The sequence below is a fragment of the Rhinolophus sinicus genome, linkage group LG09 (assembly GCF_036562045.2).
Source record: "Rhinolophus sinicus isolate RSC01 linkage group LG09, ASM3656204v1, whole genome shotgun sequence".
Classification (NCBI taxonomy): Eukaryota; Metazoa; Chordata; class Mammalia; order Chiroptera; family Rhinolophidae; genus Rhinolophus; species Rhinolophus sinicus.
The window spans coordinates 69141683-69166680 of record NC_133758.1 but is presented as its reverse complement, the minus strand read 5'-3'; the positions used below and the strand labels follow the sequence as shown (position 1 = coordinate 69166680).

Genomic DNA, 24998 nt, shown 5'->3' with positions numbered 1-24998 from the left:
GAAAGCACGTACACAAACAAAGTATAAGGAGGAAAAAGTGCTAAGTATCACAAAATGGGATAGGGTGTGTGTCTAGGACAAAGTTTCAACAAAGAGTTTATCTTTGCAGAATCCATTCCCACCCAACAATGACTGAGATGCTTTCTTCAGCATCTACACCCAAGCCTCCCATAGCTTGGTATAATATAGGTTTGAACTTGTGTACAAAATATGACCTCAAACTATTTGAAAAAGCTGGTGTTATGATATGATAGCTGCAGCTTTCCCAACATTACAGAGGGGGTCAACGTCGTGTATCTACTTTATGAATATCTCAGTCAGGTCAGGCTGCCATAACAAAATACCGTAGGCTGGGTGGCTTAAACAATAGACACTTATTTCTCATAGTTCTGGAGGCTGGGAAGTCTAGGATCAAGGTGTTAGCCAATTCCCTTCCTGATGGCAGCCCTCTTCCTTGCTCGAAGGTAGCAGCCTTCTGGCTATGTCCTTACATGGGGAGAGACAGTGGCTCTTCCCTAATCTGCTCACAGGGTCCCATTCTCAGGATCTCACCAAAACCTAATTATCTCCTAAAGGCCCTATCTCCAAATATCATCACACTGTGGGGGTGGAGGGCAGGGCTTCAACATAAGAGTTTCGAGGGGACACAATCAGTCCAGAGCAATGGTCTGCACAAAGGTGTATGTATCTTCAAGGCATGAGCCCCAGACCCAGCTGCATCAGAATCACCTGTTGAACTTTTAAAAAATACTCAAGTGTCAGAAACTTTGCCCCAGGCTCAATAGGTTTGAGCTGGGCCCTGGATTCTGACTTTTTTTTAACAGCTTTCTGGTCACTCTCTTGAGCATTCTAGCCAAGAAGCACTGACTGAGAAACGCCTGGTCCACTGGGGCGGCCACGCCTTAGGGGAGGAGCAACTTAAACATCACATTTCATAACGTCACTATTTCCATCCCCAGGTCTACTTTCTAATTTTGATTTTGGATTTATCTTGCATTTCTTTTGCTTTCATAGCTTAAGTACTGATTACTGACAAATATCACTCTGGTCCTAGCAACAAACTTCTCCTGAGCAGATACTAATTCTTCCACTTACCATAATCCCCCCATCTGAACACATTCAATATTTTGTACTCGTCTGAGTTAATCCAACTTAGGCCTGCAATATTTTCTTTGTCTGGAGCACTTCAGAAAGAAGTTTTGGTGTTTTGGGGTTTTTTTTCTTCCCAAAAGGCGAAAACTCTTCTTCAACACTGGACTTTTGTATTTTCTTTCTTGGTCTTTTAAATTCATTTAACACCTTTGCACTCACCCAAGAAAAAGAAAATTTTCTAGACTATTTCAAGGAATTACACACATGATTTATTAAAATATAAATTCTTTATAAAACTGTGACTTTGCTTTAATTCACTAAAATGTGCAATGTATTTCATGGGATTGATTTTTTAAATGCTTTTGGGTCTGGCAATGGGTTTCAAGGTGCTACAATTAACTATTGATTAGTTGCAAGCTGACTTTTAAATTGGTTGAAATTTTGCTTCTTCCCCTTACCTTGCTGTTGCCTGTCTGCGTGTGGCTTCCCTGCTTCAAAACCACCAGCCTAAAATGACTGAGAGCCCTGTCCCCTGAATGCCAGGCACAGTGAATGACAGAATAAAAGGAAACTACACATTCCCTACCTTCAAGATTAAAATGCAGATGGGGAGATAAGAAATCACAAAAGATTGTGAAACAGTATAAGTTTTGACTATGTTCCAAGCTTTTCCTTTATTAGAATCTATGTTCGTTTGCCAGCTTAATTGATTAGATAAACTGAATGATTTGTTTTCTTCATTCCTCTGCCGCCAAGCGTGGACTATTGAGGAGGCAATCTGGCATCTTCTCAGGGGCCTATGACATAATCTGAGCTTTGTATAAATTTGCAGGAAAGAGAAGGGAGCAGCCATGGTCCATGAAATTTCTGCACAAGCTTCAGCATCACCAGAGCACTTTACCAACAGAGGATTTGAGTGCCAAGCAGTGCTTGGAACAAGCTGCTGTCAGGACATTCTCCACCCTCCTCCCTTTCTCTTTCACTTCAGTCATCGCTGTTATGTAAGCTCAGTCACTTTTTCCCTTCAAGATCAAGTTTGCTCATCTGGGCCGTACTTCTTTCCAAGGGGCCAGCCTCCTGAAACCTCTATACTATCAAGTCTACAGTGAGCTCCGTCACAAATGCAGGTCCTTGATTCACCTCATGTTCTGGCCAAAGGATCCTTAAGCTCTTATGTACAGGTCTCTTTAAGCAACATTGTTTCATTCTTAGACTTTGAGAAAGCAAAACCATACCCCCCCAGAGCCCAGAGAAAAGCTAGTTGAGAGCTGGCTAATTAGGTTTTTCTTTGTTTTAAATCACTTGCTTTTCTCACCATTTTAAAGCATTGACTGTAGTTCTCAGCACTTTCTTTCTTATAAGGTGCCAAGTGCACAACATTGTAGGACAGCGGGATCTGGATTCTGGGTCCTGGGGTCAGGCTCTGAGGCTGTGATTCCCTCAAACCGCACATTTGGTTTTACACACTCTGCACCCTTCTGTTATTCCATCAAGAAATAGAAATAAAATAAAATGCCTGTTTCATAGTTAGTGCATTTCCCTTGAGAAGAGAATTGCAAATGGTAAACGAGTTAATTTCCCAAGAAACACATCTTAAAGGGTGCAGCTGGACTCCAGGACATTTGCCACCTGGCCTGCGAGACAGAACTGTGCAGTGGGTTCTTTGTGTGATCTCAAGGGCCTTGTCCACTAAACGCCTCATGGAACCTTTTTTGATTGTAAGTCAAATTTACATGGAATCCAGGAGTTCTATCTGCTTAGTGCTGCTAGAAATCCAGGATTTCTTACTTCCTTACTGCTTAGGTGCTTTTTTTGCCTATTTCACTAAGATGAATAATGTGGCCAGTATCTCTGGGAAGTGAAGGTTTTGTCTGGTTATCTTGTTGTCATGACAGCCTCTAAACTTATTTTACCTTTATAAAAATCAGTTACAACCGTATACTGTATGATTCCAGAATAGGTAAATCCATACAGACAGAAAGTAGATTAGTGGTTGCTGGGGTCTGGGGAGCTTGAGGGGCAAGGTGAGTGGCTTTTTTTGGATATGGGGTTTCTTTTGAAGCTGATGAAATGTTCTAAAATGGTTTGTGATGATGGTTACACAACTCTGTAAATATACTAAAAACCATTAAGTTGTACATTTTAAATCGGTGAATTGTATGGATAGTGAATTATATCTTAATAAAGTTGTCGTTTAAAAAAAACGCAAAAGCCCCCAAACAGTCACAAAATGCTCAGGCAACATTGAGGAGAGTGTGTGCATAAATGTGAAGGAGACAAACCACCTTCTATCACAGAAAAAGAGTCCAGTCTCTTATCCTACCCACTCATACTGTATACACAGTTCCCATCTTCCTTTTTATAGTCTTAGTAGTGAGTGAGCAACAGCGAGGTCTCGGTTAGCGCTGACCTTTGCTTTCAATCAACGACAAACATGACTGCTGTCACCGTGGTTCAACTCAATCACACAGTTGGATTTGGGATATGTGCTAGGGCTTGTGGGCTGACCGGATGGAGATTCCGCTCCTCGGAGGGACGTGGTTAGTGAAACCTGGGCTCCAGTGCCAAGATGTTGGTGAAGGCTGGGAAAATGTCTTCACCTGACCTGGAGTGGAAGGTTGCTGCAGAAAGAATCCTGAGGGAAAAGACCGTTCTCTCTGGTTTGGCCTGGACATACGTTCTGGGAATTCTTTTTTTTATAAAGTTTATTGGGGAATATTGGGGAACAGTGTGTTTTTTCCAGGGCCCATCAGCTCCAAGTCATTGTCCTTCAATCTAGTTGTAGAGGGCGCAGCTCAGCTCCAAGTCCAGTTGTCATTCTCAATCTTTAGGAGCAGGGGGCGCAGCCCACCATCACACTCTAACCAACTGAGCCATCTGGCTGCCCCTCTGGAAGCTCAGCAGCAGCTCGTTGTCTTCAATCTAGTTGTGGAGGGCACAGCTCACTGGCCCATGTGGAATTGAACCGGCAACCCTGTTGTTCAGAGCTCGTGCTCCAACCAACTGAGCCATCCAGCCGCCCCCATTCTGAGAAGAGCAGATTTTGAGCCCAACATTCCTCTAATTAACTTCCAGCTCAGCACCCCTCTTCTGCCTCCAAGGGAAGCCATACCAGGTTGGGGGGGCCAGTTGAGTTGGGAGGACGTGTAATAAAGTGATTGTACCAGAGGCAGCGTGTAGCATGAGCACAAGAACATGAGAACATTCTCCCCTGGCACTTAGTAGTAACAAGGTTCTATCATGGTTAAATTTATGTGTCCACTTGGCTGAGCCACAGTGCCCCCTACATTTGGTCAAATATTATTCTGGATGTTTTGCTGAAGGTGTTTTTGGGTGAGATTTACTTTAAATCAGTGTACTTTGAATAAAGCAGATTGCCCTCCAAAATGGGAGTGAGCCTATCCCATCAGTTGAAGGCCTGAACAGAACAAAAGGCTGAACTCCTGCAGCAAGAGGGAATTCTGCCAGCGGGTGGATGCCCTTCGGACTTGAACTGCAACATGGGCTCTTCCTGGCTTCCCAGCAGAACCTATGGACTCAAACTGCACCTGTTTCCTGAGTCCCCAGCCTACCGGCCTCCCATCAGACTTGGACTTACCAAGCCTCCACAATGGCACAAGCCAAGTCCACAAAATAAATCTTTTTATCTTTCTTTACACACAATGTGAAGGAGACAAACCACCTTCTAGTTCTGTTTCTCTGGAGAACCCTGCCTAATACAGGCCCATATTTCTCCCTCTTCAGCAGTGACACTTGGGGCAGAACAGAAGTATAGCACTGACCTCACCAAAAGGAGACTAGACCACAGCAAACCAGGCACAGGAGCTCCTGGAGTAGGAGCTGAGGCCTCCAGTGGACCAGCTTAGTAAGTACAGCTGGTGGAGAGCCATGTGAGAAAACGATGCCTCCAACTAGAAGAGGGCTTGAGAGGTACCCACGGCTGGTGTAGCTTGGAGAACCATGGGTTCACTAAAATACTGAGGCAAGTCGTGCCTGCCAAGTCCAAGTCTTCCTGTAGAACGTGCTTCTGGTAGGGAGGGTCAGGCCCAGGTGGGCTCTCCAGGCTTGGAAGGGTCGTTTCAAATTTCTGTTCTTTGTGAACAAAGCTAATCAAATACGCGTTAGGCAGGCGCAGCAACAGACAGCTCCACAGTCAGTTTCTTGAGCAGCTATCAGACCTGGGAAGCTGGCCTTTGAAGCTCCCCTAACAAATAACAAAGAGCAGTTCCTGCGTGTCCTGATGCCTGTGGGGGACTGCTTGGCAGTCAGCAGGGGCTCACATCCTGAAATAAAGAAGTAACATCCGCTTGGCCACACTTATTGCAAATGATAAACGTCTTTGAAACATATAGCCACGTGTATACTCTGAAACAAGAGTCACTCTGGTAATAAGATGGAAGGAGAAAGGTGGTTTGATATTTAGGAGAAAAGGACAGGAAATCCCTGTGAGCGGTATTGCATATGAGAAGGTATGGAGGAGGAAATGAAGAGGCAGGGGGCAAAGCAAAGGCCAAGCTCAACAGAAATAGGAAAATCAGCCAGAAAGCACAGCGCCCGTCCCACCGTGCCCCAAAATGTGAGCAAAGATGGGACAGCGAGTGTTGTCCCCTCTGAGTCTCTGCAGCGTGCATTGTCCACACAGCTGCTTTGGCACATGGCATGGTTTTCTGGAATCATAAGCACTTCTGTACAACTGTCCTGACTCTGCAGTTAAATTTAAAGGCAGACATATTTTTTTTGGAATAACATCCTTAGTAGAAGAAATATGAACCAGAGTGGGTTATAAGCACAAAAGAAATTAATACAGGGAAGGTGGTCCTTATGAAATAGTTGTAAGTACTGGAGCAACAGGCATCCAGGCCGCGGCCTCTGGAATGACTCCCTGGAAACCATAGAACTGGCCCCCGTGGCCCCCTCCCCCTGCCCGGAGCTACAACCTTTGCCCAGATTAGGAGAGTGAGGGGTCAGGGAGCGCATGAAGGCACTGTAGTTGCCTTCGTGAGAAATACAGTGGTCAGGCTCAGGGACTACTGTGGCCATTCACATGGAGCTTGGCCAAGGAGCCGAACAAAGAGGGCCAATGGCCTCCGCCTTACTTCCGCCTTCTGAAACGCGCACCATCAGTGACTTGTACATCCACAGCTACAAGAGAGACTGGGAGATGTAATTTTAAGCTTTCCAGCCTCTGAAACACAGAAAGGCACCCAGCAAGATGTAGGAATGAATACTCACTGCCAATCGATTTCCAGTACAAGTAGTGATTATAACTGGGCTGTTATCCATGCCCTGTCTCGGGGTTGCTCTTGTGCTGGGCCTGTTCAGCCCTACCCAAGATCAAGTGCAAGGCTAATTCTCCCTCCCCAACCCCCTACCCCCCATGCCATTAGAGGTCCAGCCCCACCACTCCCCCGCCTCCTTCTCAAAGGCTGATGAGCATCCCAGGATGTTGCAAGGAGGGATTGTCCATATGGAATAGAGAGACAGAGACCCAGCAATTTCTCCTGCTTGCACAGCCCTTCGTCACCGGAAAGTATGGGCTTACTTAGGTGCACGCTGGTATCAAGTCCAGACCTCGCTCCTGGCCCCACCACCTCTCTCTCATCCTTTCCCTGCTAGCTTCCTCATCCCTCAGCCTGGGGAATACTGTCCCAATCTGGGTAAGGAGCTTTGCTTTGACTTCTCTTTTCTCTGAAATCTGTTGCCTATTAGTCTTCGCCAGTACCCTAAGGGACTAGACCGATGGTTTGCAAGTGTTGCCTGCATCTGAGACACCTGGAGAGCTTGTTAAGAAAAAGACTTCTAGGCCTCATCCCCAGAACCGATGGTTCAGTACGTCCAGGGTGGGGCCCACGAATTTGTCTTTCTGACAAATACTGAGGTGCTGCTGGTGCTATGGGCCTGAGGGCTGCACTTTGAGAACCACTGGCCCAGGCTTTTGAAACTCCAAAGCTCTGTGCTTTCTGCTTTCAAGTCCCACCCCTTAGATATGAGCAAAGAATGGCTTCTCTGTTAAAATGGGGAGATGGGGCGAGGAGAGAAAAGAAATCTGGGAGACAAAGAAATCAATATTTCAAAAACATCAAAGAATCCCACCACTCAGTAATAATAACATAACCCCTTTGTAATGCTTTTAATGTTTGGAAGAGTGGTGCTTAAGTACTTGAAAAACATTTTTATTGGATGCTACAAAATAATTTTTCCTTTTCCCCTTCAGTCTTCTATCTGTCCCTACCAAGTACATCTTGGCGGACAAATGGGAACACGTCCTTCCACATCTTCATACTCTTATGTTATTTTGCATTCCCAGCCCCTAGGACACAGACCTTCGGAAGGAGACCCACACCGCCGTGGGTACATCTATATGGTAGATGCCAGTCTCTCAGCCAAAGTTTTATGAGGTACATCACCCCTGTAGGGGCTACAGGGTCATTGTTTCCACTCAGGGGGCTCCTTCCCTGTATGTGTGTTAATTCTGGGACATTCTTTTTGAAAGTGAACTTGGTGGAAACTTATGGTTTCACCCCAAAATATCCCACAAAATTCCCAGCAAACCCCAAATCATGTAGGTTACATGACAAGGCTTGTTATTCTTGGCAGAAATAGTCTTATTCTGGCAGTAAATTTCTAAGAACATAATGAAAGTGCTTTTTAACATCCTGTTTTGTACTCCTTTTGTTGACTTCTGAGCATTTCTTCTCAAGCAAGGAGTTACACAAGATTTGAAAGTTGCCAAACTTTTATTTTACTGGTAGTTTTAATCGGTTCCTTTCCTATGTTGCTGTGCACCTTTATCTGCTTTTAACTTTAAACTCAGGGATTGAAGTGCCATGAGTCACTCTGAGATTGGCCCAGAAACCATGTGGGGCTGGGTAACAGTCTCCTAGAGCAATCTGCAAAGCTCTGAAAAGCTCGTTGCAGGCTATCAAGGTCAAACATTGTCCATTGTCTGTGGGTAGGTATATGGAATGAACCTAGGAATATGGATTTCTGTGATAATTGGTCCTTGTACTTCTTCCTGAACCAAACATTTCAGATCCCTGTGTTTTCCTAGGAGTCTTCAAAAACTTCCATTTTTCATTTCCCAGGAAAGCCAGTCTGGTGCAAGGGTTAGGAGTGTGGATGCTAGAAGTGGACAGCCTTGCCCAAAACCTAGTTCTGTCTCTTCTTAGCTGTGTGACCTTAGGCGAAATACTCGACCTCTCTATGGCTCAGTTTCCTTATAAAATGAGGGTGCTAAAGCACCTACTTCAAAGGGTGGTTGTGTGGATTGACTAAGTAACTACATACAAAGTGCTTACTTAGAGCAGGCTCTGGTATGTAGTAAATGCTCAATGCAAGTTCTCTTCTTATCATGCACTTGCTCATATTATAGTGTAAATTAGGGCATCACATGAGACTGTATCGGTGAACATCCTTCTGACTTCCCGACTGGTAATGGACTCACAAAGTCCTGGTCCTTGCCAGAGATGGGTGGTAGCAGTTTGCTCCTTGTAAGCAACATTTGCCATCCACTTAGTTAAGCTTCTTTGCTGCTCCATGTCAGAGATTCAAACAGAGGCAAAAGTCACAGGCTTTAGCAATCTAGCTTGCCATCACAAGCCCTAATGCAAAACGTAGCCTTCCTTGTTTCCAGCCTACTCAGGGTGACCCAGGAGCTGTTAAAACTTAGTCTTCCCACTGCCATTACCTAGCCGTGTGACAGGGGACATTACTGCACTTCTCTGAGCTCCAGTTGAAAAAAATTCAAGGCTTGGGCCAGAACCCTAAGATGTGGGGCTTCCTAGATCCAGGAAGACCTCAGGCCTCAGCTGATGGATGACTGCACTCTGGTGATAAGTTTGATCACTGCCAACAAGCCATGTGTGCTGGCGGTGAAACCACCAGAAGTGGAGGAAGCATCAATAGGAAAGGCAGGGATGACAACCAGTTTGTCAGAGCCTACAGGGAGTCGGCTCTGGAAAAAGTAACCAAATGGCATAAAGTAACCAGGTGGGTTTGGTAGAAAAGGCAGACTAGAATCTGGTTAAGGAAATTATCGGTATCTTCAGGGTGCAAAATATGCAGGGGGAATGACTGTGTCTAGATGGTGGACCAAAGACATGAAGGAGTCATGGCTCGTGAGCAACTGACTTATTCCCTGTACCAGCCAGTGGGGGGCTGTGGAGGGGGTATAGGAAGGCATATAGCTGGCCGAGAGCAAGGCAGTAATTGAGTCTCAGCTAAGGGGCAGCTTTGTCCTAATGAGGGAAACTGAGGCACAAGGGCAGCATAATGGTCTAGGTCACTGCAGGGCGGATGTCAAATAGAGGAAGCAAGGGGAGGACAAACTGTGGCTTGGAAGACCTCACGGGCTCTCAGAGCTCTGCTGCCGCCCAGGAGAGCATTACGGGGCCAACGAATCATGGGACCAGTGACCCCAGCTCCCACCACAGCTCCTAGCAGTGCGATCGTGTGGTGTCCAAGGAGGCAAGCGGTCAGAACATGGCAATCTGAGGGAGGACGGAGTAAGGTGATCATTCCTCAGCAGGAACAGTGTCTGAGATTGGAAGAAAGACTTCTCTGACCAGCCTACGATGCACATGGACTTGGTTCTGGGAGAAAACAGCTCCTGGGTCTATCCCAGCTGTCTACTCAGTTGTTTAACAACTGCTAAAGCAAAACGAAATGGAAAGGCTGGAGTGTAAAAATAAATAAAACGACTTGGCTTGCAGATTTAGTGGAATTTCCCCAAATAGCTTACCAAATATGAAATGTTTTAGGCTCAGATTGGGATTATTTTTTTCCCCTTTTAAATTTAGAAGCAATCCTGAATACTTGGACCCTGTTCTGAACTGAGTTCCAGAAGTCTGGAAGTTTATAATTCAAATTTTATGTCATTTTTTTCCCCCTACTCATTTGTTTGCTGTTGTGCACTACTCATATGAGGGGGAAAAATCAGTATCTGGGATAGGTGGCAGTTTTTCTGCATTTCTTAGTGTTTCTACCTGCTTGTGAGATATTTACTTACTTTAGCATCTCTTTATGGTACAGTTCAAATATCTATTGCTCCTCTATAAACTGCTACATGACTTGGGCCTCAGCTTTGTTGAGCTGGTGGAGCGCTCTTGTTTATGCTGTGAGCCCAGTGTCTCCATATAAGGCCCAGTTGCGTGCTATCAGATTTCATCTACACCTCTACTTTCAAACAAGTTCCTTTAAGGAATTAGCTGTCTCCTTGCCAATGAAATTATTAACAGCAGCAACTATTTCTCTTTAGGTTTTTGAAGAAACAATACTTTTAAAAAGTCTCTGGTTTGAAAAATGGGAGAAACTGGCTCATATCTTTATAAACTAAAATCTTTTCAGTGTGGGTTATAGACTTGGGTTTTTTAGCTGAGTTCATGGTCATCATGTAGATTTTTCAAAAATGATTTATCGTATTTCTTATATCTGAAATATCTTCTAACCTCCATGTAGCACAAAAATTTCAACTTAGGTATAAGATCTGAGAACATGGTTTGGGAACAAATGGGTAAAGATTATTTCTTTTGTGGAGTTCATCAAAGCTTGCTTTAAAAATACTGTGCTATTAAACAGTGGTTTTTGGAGTGATCGTTAGGTGGGCTTAAAGTTTTATATAAATAAGTAATTAGAACATATTTTCCATGAAAATGTATTTTCATGAAAAATCTATTATAGATTTCATTTTATTTCCTATTAGTGGAATACAAAATGTTCTCTGCAGTTATTTTGGCTTCAAGTTAGCTTTCTGTCTTCATGATTTTTATTAGATTTAACTGGCCTACCAGCTAGAAAAGACTCCATTCTAGCTTTAATTTACTGGTTTCACATTTGCTGAATCAGAAGCTTTTATAAAGGCCTATTCTGTTGGGTAAATAATCTCAACATTTTTTTAAGCAAAGGGAGGATGCTCCCTTTGCATCTCAACATTTCTATTAGTCTTACCTTTAGACTTTGTCATGATAAAGAAATTCCCTTTCGATTCTATTAGAAAGTAAATATTGGTACATTTATTCTCAGTTATGGAGTTTTATTTGCAGATGATTTAAAAGTGAATGAGAGGGTGGCCAGTTAGCTCAGTTGGTTACAGCATGGTGGTGGTAGCACCAAGGTTGCTGGTTCAGTCCCCGCATGGGCCACTGTGAGCTGCGCCCTACTTACACATGAATGAGAAAGAAATGTTTTCAAACATTGAATAGAGTAAATGAAAATTGTTTCCTTGCATTGTCATGAAAATATGTTTAAAATAGTAATATTACCAGACCAATGATGAGAGTTGTGTCACAACCCAGGTATGATAATTGATTTTATTCTGTGCTCCTGAAGTGTATGTTTAAAATAGCATAGACACATATTATAAAGGAGAGGATCCTAAATTGTGTGCATACTTGCATGTGTATCCAGCAGTCAGGAAGTAATATTTTGGGCACCACAAATCTGAGAAATTTTTAAGATGTAAAATTATTATTGTAGAGATGCCAGAAAGAGGGAAAGGAAAGGAAAAAGTGAGCGGAAAAATCCTGATAGTATTATTCTTTCTGTTCAGTGTTGGTAAAATGGCAAAAAGATGTTTGTATTACATGCAACTAAAAATGACCAATTAAAGTGTGGAAGAAGTGTTCCTTTGCATAGCCAAATGCTAGGCAGGGAAATATAATGTCACCAGAAATTACTACAGCAAGTTTCAGTAAAGGATTGCAGAACAATAAGGCCTTGTTAATCTCATACTGATTTATTCAAATAGTGTATAATTCAAAGCAATTGCTGCTCCCCAGGCAGGAATTTACAATTGCTACGTTTGAAGGGTGGATAATGTGTCATTCCAAGGGGAAATCAGGTCTGGAAAGGGCCTCGCGGTTAGAGAACCTCATAGGTCCCCAACCAGCTCCAAAGCAGGCCAACTAAAACAATATGACTTGAGAACCACCCTGTGAAATCAGTCTGCCTGAACTGAGCTGTATTTCCCTTGCTTCTCTCCTGCCTTTTTGGTGGATGACAAAATGTCCCCAGAGCAAGGCGCAAGGGAGGAAGGCAGAGAAACTCAAGTCCTGGATAAGCTATCATGTAGAAAGTGACCCCCGCGCCCCACGGCAAGGGCTTACAATTTCATTCCAGAGAACTCCATCTTCCCTATATGGACGGTATGTATATTTAGTAATGATGGTGAATATAGAGCATCCTCCCTTTGCATAAAAACAGTGGACAACAGTCAGACATGAGTCATCTGTAAGAGGAGGCGTGAATCACAATGTATTTTGAACACTTTTGGTCAATAATCCTTCAGAGAACAATCCCCCAGTTTTATGTTGTTAGTTATGTGGCATTAAATGTAAACAGCTTAAAATTCCATGATTTTTAAAAACTCAGCTTTGATTCCTATGATTGATTGATCCAGGCTTCCAGGGATACGAAGCTATGTCAGTCACCCTGCAACATATTGTGAGGTCAGGCTGAGTGGCTAGTTTCTGTGAAGTGGCTAATTAGGTTAATTAATTAATTAATTAATTAATGGGGTTTCGTAAAACCCTTATGTAGAATCCACCTTACATGGGGTGGGTCATTTTTGACCTGAGAGCTGCTTGTTAGGTACTCAGGAAATCACTATAGAAATCCTTAGGCGAGACATCCCAGCAGATCGGGATTCAAATGATCTTTCCATAGTCTGGGATTCTGAGTTGCTGTTACATATTGTAGCATGCACTTAGCATTAAAATGCTGCTGTGGCAGAGGCATGTATTGCTCACCAAATAGCTATATACTTCCCCGTGGAGCCTAGTCCCTCTGTAGTTTGTTCTGTTCAACCACAGGGACAAAAGTGAACATGTATACCTTGCAGGCTGAAGCACAGAAGAACAGGTGCGAATTCTCCACACATTCTCTTCCTCTACTGGCAGGATGGTGGCCTAAGACTACAGTAACACAGCTCCCAATTTGTCAGAGCCTCTGACAACCGGGGTTCTTGAGCAGGATTCCCTTGTCTCTACCTCCCATTCCACAACCAACCTGCATCAGTCACACAATGAAAGCAAATATAAACTTGTATTAAGCCAAGATTGGGGCTTAATTTGTTATTGCAGCATAGGCTAATACAACCACTATTCTAGATGTTTTTGTAAAACAGGAAACTCCATATGGAAAAAGGATAAGCAATCTGAGTTAATGTGGTCCTTGAATGAGCCACTGAGGCTCTGCCAGGTAGCCTTTGTGTCCTGTGCCCCCAAAGTTATTCTCCATCAGTTGCCACTGTTCCTTCAGGGAGTCGTGAAGGACGAAGCGACAAAGCCCTGGGCATTTGGAGGTTACTGACAGTTCCCCACTGATGGTTTCCCTTCTTATTCACCATCCTCCTTGAGATTTTAAGCTTGCTAAACATACGGTAAAAATCAGTGAAATTATTCATTGTGGTTTTCATTTGAGTGAACTAGTTTCCGCTTCTAAGAAGGATCTTAACAAAACAGGAAGTTTTTCTTGGATTTAGAAATGGAACGCTGCCTTCTGACATTAGTCTTTACCAACTTCTACAAATCTTTGTTTTCCTACTTCCCTGTCAGAGGGTGGGGCAAGTAGAAGAAACTAGATAAAACCAGAAAATGCTGATTAGTTCACTAGTAGAGTTAGGGCTGATTCTGTTTGGAACGGAGAGGGGGAGAGTCAAATGGCAGCCTGACCAGGCCAGACCATATCCTGTCATCTGACCACTTTATCTCCTACTTCTCCCACTTTGGCCTTGGAAAACAGGTGTGAGGGCCAAGAAACATTATGATAGTTGGTAGCCACTCCTTGATAATAACTCTTGACGTATATATACCAACTGATATTCCTCAAAACATTTTGATATGCATCACCCATGAGAATCCAGGAAGGAATACTTGATTCTCATAACGATCTTATCATGGTCAAGATAATCAAATGTATTTAATTTCCCTTTTATGGTAGAGAAATGGAAACACTAAGAATTTACTTGCTAGGGTCACACAGCACAGGGGTCAACTAATAGATGAAACTAAAATCCAAATCTCCCAATTTCTATTTTCCTTCAATTGTGTGACAGGTTAAAGTCCTCTCCCCACCCCACACAATAATAGAGACCATTTATCATCACCACCATGATGTAATGTAAATTACCACCCTGAGCGTCTGTGTTATTTATGTCTACATTTGTATTAGGCAAGTCTATCAGGAAAGACGTCAAAATCCTACCGTGATTATCGCCAGGGGATGGAGTATCACGATGCTAATTCTTAAGCTCTTACTGATTTGTATTTTCTATTTCTTCCCCCAGAATAAGCATGTATGATACCATCTAAAAATAATAGAGGGGGTAAAACTGCCTCTAGTTTTCAATTTTTTCTGTACATAAGGAATTCAGCAGGCTTCTAGCTCAGCACTTTGAATTATTAAGTAGGTTTGTTTGGAGCAGAAAACCAAAGGAAGGGAATTGTTGCAGAAATTGCAAACTGTCCTCCAGTCCATTCTTTTCTTATATAATAGAATTTCTAGCTAGACACACGGTCACCCAGTTTCTCAGCCTCCCTTGCATCTAGATGTGGCCCAGTTGGGAGAAGTGATATATGTAAGGGCAATATCTGGATTGGGATTGTTGTCCTTAAAGGAGAATGTCTTCACTTCTTCATTTCTGCTGGAATGTAGATAAGAAGGTTGGAGCTGGAGCAGCTATCTTGGACTATAAAATGGAAGCCATGTATTGAGGATGGCAGTAAGAGAAAGTAACTGGATCCCTGACACTAAGGAACCAACACTGTATTTTGACATCTCTTCGTTAGTTGTTGATCCCATATCCTAAATAATATCAGATCTAAACATTTATTAGAACAGTATCCCTGAAAATGAATGTGCTCTTTGGAAAGAATATACAAGTGAGTTAGCCAAACTTTCTTTTGTTTGTGGGCACAGGGACCCAATTCTACCTCTGTTATCAACAGTGAGTACTTAATCTACGACGTGTTATATAATAGGGATGGTGAAGAAACTGCCAAAATTAATCTGCTATTTTTAGTGGGTCAGGTGTATTTGGGCTCCTAGTTTCCATCTCTTTCTGCCTGACACTGACTAACTCCTCCACCTCCCTCCTTTCCCAAGACATAATTCAAAATTTGTGCATATTTTGCCAAGGGTTTGTGTAGGAGGGCTGCCCAAATGAGCCTTCTTGCCATCTAACCTCTCAGGCAGTGTGGTTAATTACAGGCCATATCTGGCACTTAGTATGAATTCAAATGAATTATTGAGAATTATAATTATCCATGTACTAACACACAGTCAAGATTTGTGTTTATAAGTTAAGATGACTAAGGATAAACCATGAAACAACAACTTCTTCACAGAAATTCTAGGCTTTTTAGATGGTTCTTAGGAACACAGTGAGCTGAGTTGCTCACTGGCCAGATTCCCGCCATTGACTCTAGTTTGTGATCTTCCTGGGTCATGCTAAGTCCCTTTATAATCTATTATGACACCAGAATGTCATAATTTAAAGAGAGATTGGTGAAGCCCACTTAATACAAGTTAATTAGCAGCTCTGATTACTCATGGAAACTTGTAACCCATCCAAGCTCCTTCCAGATTAAAATAATACCTGATTAAATGCTGGATATATTTCATGGTTGTGTTTGAGAATTCCTTCACAACTTCCAAGGTTATTCTCTGATACCATGGTCAAGGTACTTTGTATTATTTCATTTTCCCTGTTTTTCAAATCAGGAATCTGTCACACAGCATCAGGATTTAAACCTTCCCGAGGCCGAAGCCCATTTTGTTTAGAGCTCTCACTAAGCACACTTGTTCCAGAGGCTGGAAAAGCGCAGTCAGCATCTTCACTGAGTAGCTTTGTTATTTGCTGTAAACAGTTGTAAATTCCCAGAACCCCAGACACACTCATATAAAAATGGTAATTACTAAAAATGCCTCATAAAACCAAATTGTAAATGAACCGTGAATGGAAGTCCCACTGGAATTCTCTGCCTCTGGATCGCCTCTACTAGCAGATAATTGAGAACTGACAAGATTTAATTTTTCTTAAATTATATTCAGTCAGATCTCTCAAATGTGACTCCTTTTGTCATTTTGTGGAAATTCTCAATTATGAAGAAAGTGATGGTTGATTCTATGCATCAAGCTGCTTTTCAAATGTGAAGTCTGTTTTGCTAAAGGAGAAACTGAGGGTCATTTAAGTAAACAATTTCTCCAGGCCCTCAAGTTTTGCTGAAACTCTTGCAGACATACATATGGGAAACTCTGTTAGTGCTTATTTCTTTCTAAAAGTTCCAGAAACCATAACTTCTGGTTAAGTGCCCTGCTGGAATAGCAGGCTTTAGAAAAAACAAGAAAAATCCCACTGGGATGAAAGAAGCTCATTTGTTTTCAAGTTGTGGCCCTTCCACCCTCCGGGTGGCCCCTCCCCCATGCCTGTGTCTGCGTCTGTGATTTATAATTTTCCACCCACACAAGCCTTGGCATTCACTGGGAATCTACTATGAGGTTTAGGTGTAAACCTGAAGGAAGCTTTTAAGGACTAGAGCGTATTGCGGGTAGGGGGGAGGAGGGAGAGAGTTAGAGAGGAAAAGCAATTAGGCGACCCCAAGCTTGGCATAATCAATGAGCACAGGGGGGCGGGGAAGGCCGGCTGACGGGAGGACTGCTGAATGTGGTTCTGCCACTAAGATAGTGCCTTCTGTTCTGTGGCACAGCGTCCAGTGGGAGAGCTCGCAGCCCCAGGCACTGTTAGCAGGATGGCCCGCTCGGGAACACCCTCCCCCTTTGTCAAGATTTCTTTTACGTGCTTGCACAGCCAGATCTGTGTTCCCAGGAAGGCTTGGGCTTACCCCTGCAGGGTAAATAGCAGCTGCACTCTTTTGCCAGAAAAGAACTTGCTGCTCCGGCTTGGAGGTTCAGTGGGTGACGAGATGAGTGCAAAAACCTTTCTGGAAGAGAAAAGGAGATAACAATATGGGCCACCTTTTGAAAACTGCAAGGTGCCAAGCCAAAGTGAGCCATCATGGTTCTAATAATTATCATTATGGTAGGTGGAAGCCTCAGAACTGCTAGCTTAGTTCCTGAAAGGACTTGCAGGATTCTCCTTACACCTCCAAAGACTGCAAAACTCTAAATTCTCCCTTGGAAAATGTTTCTCATGCAGTGTTGAGGCTGTGGGCCCTAGAGGCTGACTCAGGTGGGAAATCTGCCTCTAACACTTATCTGGGTGACCTAGTGCAATTTTCTCTGGAAAAGGGGAAAAATACGCTCTATCATACTGATTGTGGTTTTGAGAGTTACCGTGTTTCCCCGAAAATAAGACCTTTTGGAGCAAAAATTGAGACCAGGTATAATATAATACTGCGTCTTATATAAGACCGCGTCTTATATTAATTTTTGCTCCAAAAGACACATTAGAGCCGATGGTCCAGCTAGGTCTTATTTTCCGGGAAACATGGTAGAGGCTTGATTATAGAGGCTGGTAGCTCTTTATGAGAAAATTAATCTGATTTAGCACTAAGACAATGGAAGGGAAGGAGAAACAATACTGACATATTTAACATAAGACACATAGGAAAAATAAGCATGGGGACATTTTCTATAGACAGGATTAACCAAAGACTCCAGAGGTACTCAGGGGTCAGAAGTACCTAATGCTTTCTTCAGGTGCTGGGTTCTTGGGGAGCCCAAAGGCTAGTGATGGTAAGCATCAAAGTCCATGTTTATCAGGCAGGACGGTGTCCTAGAACATCTGGAGAGAGAAGGTATCTCTTGGATTGTGTCAGAGGAAGTAAATTTTAACTGTATAGCCTAAGCAATGCTGGAATTAGGTAAGGCTGGATGAGAACGGTAGAACCTACTACTACTCTCATTGATTTGTAAATCCTGATTCACATGGGTTCCACAGAGTTAATCATCTGCTTTCACACTGGTACACTGCTAAGACAAATACTGTCCACAGCCTGTTGAGAAACAACACTCATCTAGAAAAAGGAATTTGGAGCCTCAATTTTTAGACTAATTATTTTTCCTATCATTTTGCATCTTCTATATTTTCTAAGATCTACCATCTAACCATTCACCTTGAACACTAAAAGAAGACAAGTAAGTCTTAAGGGTGTGCAATTACAGGCACTATGAAGGATGCAAAGAAATGTAACATGCTTCCAGACTTCAGAGTTGGCATGAGTTGACTCAATGAAATGGGGCCAAACATTAAAATCACACCTATGCTTCTATTCTTTATTTTTTTCAGCAACTTATTTTTTAACATTCTTCCCATTCCCCAAATAGCAGAGTATAGCACCTGAGTCAAGATTATTATCTTCAACCATGTTTAGTATTGACTGGATCTATTTACATGTAAAAAATAGCTAGCAATTATTGAGCTCCTATTTATGTGCAGGAAATCCACATTATATGTATTATTTAACTCATTTAGTCCAAACAGGAACCCTATACAGTTCATACACGTATATTGATCCTCATTGTACAGATGAGGAAACGGGAGCCTAGAGATTAAGGAACTAGTGCAAGGTCACCTAGTTTCCATAGCTAGGAAATCATGGGTAGGTGCAGAGAGGGTCTTTTGGATATCAGGAAGCAAGATCAATCACACTGGGAAGGTGGGCTGAAATTTACATTTTATCCTCTTCCAGTTAAGCTCTGGAAGGATAACTATGCTTTTGTCATTAAAAAGTAATACACTAGAGGGCGCCAAATACACAAACTGTGACTTTTAAAACTGTTCTGATAATGCAGTTCCCACAGTGTGGTACAAGATACATAATCAATAATGGATTCAAGCCAAAAGGCCCTCCCAAAGAATATGACGCAGTTTATGATAATTAAGAGGCTCTATTTCTGTCCCCTCAATTTAAAAAAAAGAACCTCATGCTTTCTATTGAGCAATTCAAACTTAGTCTCTACTTGATACTGATGTTCTTCAAAGTGCCTTTCAGCTAGGTGTTTCTCTTTGCTGAGCAGCGAAGGGAAACAGAGTAACAAAAAATTGCACTGAGATATATTTTCTTTTAAATTTTATTTGGCAAAATAAAACACACACATTTTAAAAAGAAAAACTCATATCCAAGAGCCTTAAATGAAAAGGAACAAGACCTCATTCTCAACCTTAAATTCAAGAGGCAACATCTTTTATAGTTAATGCCAAATTTCTAAATATGTTTAGTTCTTTCTTGATTTATCAAACTGACATTTGTTTTTCTCTATGAAAATTGAGTTAGCTAACAGAATGCCCATCTTATAAGTCACAAAGACAGTTTACAAAATAACTTTTATTTTTCCACTATTACAAGAGCAGTGTATCATTGTAGAACATTTTAAAAATGGAAATAAAGAGGAAATTAACGTTTTGATGCATATCCTTACACACATTTTTACACTGTATAAACTATAAAATGCTTTTTCCATATCATTAAATATTCTCCCATTTCCTTTTTTGTTTTTATTATAGTATAACTTACATATAAAAGTTAAATGTTCTGAAGTATAAGGAACCTCCAGCTGTTCAACTGGTGTTGGCATCAGATAATTTCATTCCATAGTGGGAATTGTGGTGTTTGATGGTATCATTCAAGTTCAGTTATGGGCCAGTGAGAATAGTCAGTTTCTCAAGGGGCAAGGGCTTAAGAGTCCTGCAGGGATTGCAGAAATCAACAAAAACAGGTTAACAACTCAGCCTGGAAAGCAAGTTCTAATTATTCCTCAGCTTCTCAAGACTCAGTGGATTATGAATCAGTCACAAGTTTGGAGTTTATCCAATTTTTTTGGTGGAGGATAGCCTCTTTTGTATGTTTATCATTCTCTTATAAGTTATCCTAAGAAGCAGAGACAACAGTCATCAGAGCAACTAAAAAGCAAATTTAGCACCTCTCTTTTGCTCTTTTTATAAGACTTGCCGCTGCTCCCCATCTGCACCTGGTTCCAAACCAGAAGGCAAGTATTTTGGAAGCATGGCCTGCTGTCAGGTTCATGTTAGGTTGCTGCCTAAGAGTGGTCTACCTCTTCATTCCCTGTGAAATAAAATCACACGAAACAGAATACTCATCCAGTACAAAGCTCTGCAAAAAGGGATGAGTCAAGTTGAATAAAGGCAGAAACTTCGTTAGAAACTAGGAGGCTGGGTGACGGCAAACATGCTCAAGAGATGTCCAACAAAACTCAGCTCTGTGAGGTGAGAGAAGGCCATTCCCATGGGGACCGAGAATCAAACACTTTCCACACCTAACCAACGAACATGGCATTGAGCAAATAGGTGCTCGATAAATCCATATAGCTTTTCCTTGTTTTTTACTTAACCGTAATGCCAGAAACTACTCTATGCCAGGTATTTTTCTAAGGGCTTTGCATTCATTACCTCATTGAATCCATTAACAAAGTAAGAGGCTTAAGAGATTAACTTTTTCAATTTGGACACAGCTGGTAAAGGGTGGAGATGTCAGAATTCAAATACAGGTCAGTCCCATGGCAGACCATCATTGCTCCTGCCCTTCCCCCCGCCCCCCAGCAGAGGGTCATTAGTAATGAAGAGTCATTTCCTCTCCCAGCACACAGGACAATGGACATACTGGCAGCTACCAGCATCAGCATTTCCGGAAGATGGCGGCTGCGCCAGGCTCCGAGTCTAAGCTGTGCGTCACGGCCGGAGGTGGTTGGAAGTAGCATTATACTGTGTTTTGGAGGAAACAAGGAGCAGATAGCATGAAACGGAGTTAAGTAAGAACCCTGGGTACCGATAAAGCTAAAGCTCTGGGCCCAGGGGACCGCACGAAGCACACGGCGGAAGTGGGCCCGGCGGAGGGCGTCCTACGCCGCCCGGACGTACAGCGCGGAGGAAGTGCGCTCCTGGGGCTCTTCCGAAATGGTGCGGCCCGGGCGGCAGCTCCTGCGGCGCAGCTGGCGTGCGTCTCTGGAGATCCGTTTTCACCCTCCTCTGACCTCGCTGTACTCCCGGCCGCAGGCAGCCTGGCAGGCTCGACCCTAGGGGCTTCCGGCCTCTGGAGAAGGGAGCCGTAGCCGAGGCGGCCCTCTCCCGGGACACGCTTTCCGGCACTGGTCGCGAGATTAAGCGCGGGCGGACTTGGCCCGCCTGCCCCTCCCCGCCGGGAGGCCGGCGCCCCGTGTGACGCAGGAAGCAGCCCGGGCTACGCCCTTCACCGAGCTGGCCAGCCTGCTACCCTGACGGAGACGCCAGGCCCGGGCTCGCTCGGGCAAAAGGCCAAGCCACGAGTTTGCATCTGCTGCGCAGCCAGCCACAGCTCGCTCTTCCAGACGCGGAGCGAAGATTTGGACGGCTCGGTCAAGTTCACGAGGGCAAAATACCACCGCACCGTGGAGAGAGGGAGTTCGCAACGAAGGGGTTTCTTCTCAAGTGCGAAGTGGTTGCTGGGCCCTTAATGGGGATCTTAGGTGTGTCCATAAGTTATGATAAACCAGTTACATATCGTAAGTAAAAGGGGCTTTCCCCACAATGGGTCAACTGGGTTATGGAACCTCTTCTTGATTGGACTGGAGCCAATCAAGGGCTTAAGTTCTCAAATGTTTCTTACTAAGTAAAATTCCTCACTGTGGCTTCTCCTTGGCCACTTTATGTGAGCTAGTTTCTCCACGGCTAGTTGAGAGGGAGTTATTCTAGCTGGAATAACACATCCCCCCAACCCGAACAGGGTGCTGGCATAACATTAGTTACAGGACTCATTGCTTACTTAGCCTTCTCGCATAACAGTGTGTACACTAAAATACACATTTAAAACGGTCTGACAAGGGATTTGTAGGCTTTATGGGCTGTTAAAAGTCCATAGCACAAAGCTAGTTAAGAATCTCTGCGTATTTGGGGTTAAGGGAAGTGATATTAAGGTCATTTAAGCTTATTTTCTGGGAGCTTGAGACAAAGTTTCATTGTCTTGGCCAGTAAAGTGTGTTCTGGGAAAAGGTACATTCATCAGAAGCAGTCCTATTTCAGTAATTAGGCTGTCATGTTGCTTGGCCCTATTTTCTATCTTCTATTGGGAATCAGGTGTTGGTTCTTTATTGCAAATAATTTGGTTCCATGAAACCAAATCAGAAAAGGAAGCCTTATGATCAATCACTATGTTAACCCATACTTTGGGGGTGTTTTAAAGCTGTATTCCTCGTGTTCACAGAACCTGATTTTTGCACCTAGATTCCCCCTTGACTAGCTTCCACTTGTGGGTGGGTTCACAGGATACTAATGTAACTTGTCAATTTTTTTTAAAGCCTTTCAACAAATGGTCATTTGGGTAGCAGTTATCCGTTTTTGTTAAACCCATTATGTAGATAACTTCCTTTTAGATAAAAATTTTAATCCCTTTAACTCATTTGACTAGGTGAGTCCCCTTCTCCCCCAGTTAATCTTTGAAAATGGTATTATTCTCTGACCAACAATTAAATATCTTTTTTATATCATTGCCTTTAATGTAGGTTTCCTGCTCAAAGGAATAGAGAGGGACTGTCAAATCTCAGTCAGATGTGATGCAATTCAGTTCTGTGTGTAGCTCAAAATGGCAGTTTTCTCCCCTTTTCCTGAACGTTTCCAGGGTAGATTCATAGCTCCCTCACCCTGCCCCGCACCCCCCACAAAAATCCATGATGCTCAAATACTCTTTACAATTGTTCATGCTCTACCGTGTATTTGCATTCCAAAAGTCTTGTTAAAATATTGATCTGGGTTTCATAAAATAGCCCATAAATGAGGAGTCTAATATTATGGTATCTGTTCTTATAATTGTATTTTAAAAGCAGAGGCAATTTCTTCACTACAGTTTCAGTATCTTAAAAAAGGAAAATTAATTTGATTACAGTTACCTTTTCAAAATACATATAGGATTGACTTGATTGACTTGGTAGGTTTGTCACAAATCTGCGTGCTAAACAGGCACCATCAGTAATTCTGATGCAGGTTGATCCACATTTTAAGGACCACTGGCTTAGAGACAAATACTTCAAAAGCTTTCTTTGTTTGGTCCTAGGCTATCCTGGCAACTTGTATATTTTGTAGAATCAGATGGAAAATACGGAGGCACCACAGCCACCAAACTGAATGACGTGCAAAAATGCAAATTTGTTTTGGAATTCTTGAAGTTCTGTTGTATTATAAAGGAGCAACACAACCAAATGACATATGCTCGATGGAGAAAAACCTGTTTCACAAATGCTTTGTTATTTATTAAAGGTGTTCAGGCTCAGAGATAATGTATTCCAAGTTTTATTAAACCAGTTTAAAGTTCTTCACATATTTATGATTAAAATTTACAATTCTTTATTACCTTGGTTAATATGTTGACTAAGGGCCTACTTTGAGGGAAAAGTGCTGGAGTTGGAAAACAGCCCTTACAGGTCCAGGACCTGAATCAAGATGTAAAATGAAACCCTGTACTGCAGTGACACCTTGCCAAAATACCCGGTCAAGTGTGTTGGCTAAATCCAGAGATGCTCCCCAAAGACGTTAGATGAGGCTCTGTTTCATTTATAGCTATGTCCCTCTGTGACAGGCAGCTAGAGTTATTACTATCTATATATACCCAGTGGGACCTCGCACCAAGAATCAGTGAGTGCCACACAGAAGAACATAGAATCTGATCATATTTGCTGTTTCCTAACAAGTATAAGAATATATTTGTAAATTTGTATATTGCCCACAACTGCTAATTTGTTTTACATAAGAAAAACTTACGGGAGGAAATTTTTAGAAAGACTGGAGAGCTGAAAGTGAGAAACAAAAGCTTAGGAGGAACAACATATATTGTACACTTCAAAATTTGTTAAGTGGGTTGATCTCGTGTTTCTTTTACCATGTTAAAAAAAAAAAAGAGAGATAGCATTGGATTTTGTGAACAAAGTAAGCTTCTTTTGTAATTTAAGCTCCCTACTCAGTCTCTCCTGTGAAACTGTAAAATATACATTACTTATTAATGCCTCATGAAATAAATTCTTTTTGGGAAATGTGATGAATTACACAGCCTTGTTTTAAATTTTGGCCTGAGTTTTGCCCAAGATGGGCAGCTACATATGGGATGCACATGCACTGATGACCAATTTTTAAGTCTAATACAGCTTTGGCAATTGCTTTATAAAATGCTAACATCACTGAAGAGTCCATCATCTTAAAAGAAAACCATGACAGTTTTTATTTATTATGTGTGATCAACTCTATTAGTAATCAAGTAATAAAAAGTATTTGTAATAATTTGATTCCATTGCATTAAAACTTTTAACTTGTGCCATCTTTACAGGTTAAGTTTTCCCAGTGAGGAAACAAATAATCTCTTTCCATTTATTAATGTCACTTATCCTAGAATTCTTTTTTACTACTGAACATGATACAGGCCTTGGTTCACAGGTTAAAATCCTATTAGTTTCTGTTTCTTTTAAAAATAAGAGACTTATTACCAACATGAGACTTAAGAGAATGTCGTACAACCAACTACCTAGCAGGTTAAGAGATTAAGTAAAACTACTAGAGAAATATGTACTAACATCTCTGTATTTGCTAGTTGGCTGTGATGTATCTTTTAAAATTCCAATTTCTTCCTATATGTCTGTAAATATATAGGGTGTAAAGCCCTATATTACTAGTTTAAATATATCAAAAATTTTGCACATGGGGCCAGCCCGGTGGCTCAGGCGGTTAGAGCTCCATGCTCCTAACTCCGAAGGCTGCCAGTTTGATTCCCACATGGGCCAGTGGGCTCTCAACCACAAGGTTGCCAGTTCAACTCCTTGAGTCCCGCAAGGGATGGTGGGCTCTGCCCCTTGCAACTAAGATTGAACACGGTACCTTGAGCTGAGCTGACGCCGAGCTCCCAGATGGCTCAGTTGGTTGGGGTGCGTCCTCTCAACCACAAGGTTTGCCGATTCGACTCCCGCAAGGGATGGTG

General features: G+C 42.5%; 2 long non-coding RNA genes across 3 annotated transcripts in view; one reads left to right on the top strand and one right to left on the bottom strand.

The window, feature by feature from the left end:
- The window catches only part of LOC141573188 (uncharacterized), a 28206-nt gene extending 3894 nt beyond the window's left edge, over nucleotides 1-24312 (top strand). The window contains exon 3 of the long non-coding RNA XR_012498859.1: nucleotides 20649-24312. This is a non-coding gene — a long non-coding RNA (uncharacterized LOC141573188). The remainder of the gene's footprint in view (nucleotides 1-20648) is intronic.
- LOC141573189 (uncharacterized) lies at nucleotides 941-20684 on the bottom strand. Of its 2 annotated transcripts, XR_012498860.1 has the most exons (4): nucleotides 19566-20684; nucleotides 17733-17833; nucleotides 16932-17030; nucleotides 941-5375 (listed from the first exon to the last, which is right to left on the bottom strand). It is a non-coding gene; the product is annotated as an uncharacterized LOC141573189 (long non-coding RNA). The 2 variants fall into 2 exon arrangements; XR_012498861.1 differs by lacking the exon at nucleotides 17733-17833.
- Nucleotides 24313-24998: the final 686 nt, after the last annotated feature.